This window comes from Amaranthus tricolor, chromosome 11 (assembly GCF_026212465.1).
Source record: "Amaranthus tricolor cultivar Red isolate AtriRed21 chromosome 11, ASM2621246v1, whole genome shotgun sequence".
NCBI classification, from domain to species: domain Eukaryota; kingdom Viridiplantae; phylum Streptophyta; class Magnoliopsida; order Caryophyllales; family Amaranthaceae; genus Amaranthus; species Amaranthus tricolor.
In genome coordinates, this window is record NC_080057.1 from 21,254,281 (window position 1) to 21,254,605 (window position 325).

Consider the following 325-nt stretch of genomic DNA (forward strand, 5'->3'; position numbering starts at 1 on the left):
AGAATCTTGTTTGATTTTTCTAAATGCAAAAATTATCTATACAAAAACTTTACAATTTTTCTGATATATAATTAGATATAGTAAGGATTGAATTAATATATAGGACTGCACGAAAAGTCAAAACATTATTAAAAATATTTTGAAACAGAGAAAATAATATATGTAATGGAGTTAGCATTTTGCTCCTTACAATATTATTTCATCTTATCAAGTTCAATCCTTATACTATTTGTAAATAAATGAAATCCTTACACTGAAAACATATATTTCTTTTACAAACAAATGTATAATATGTGATTAAAACAAACATATTTCTTATTTAGAA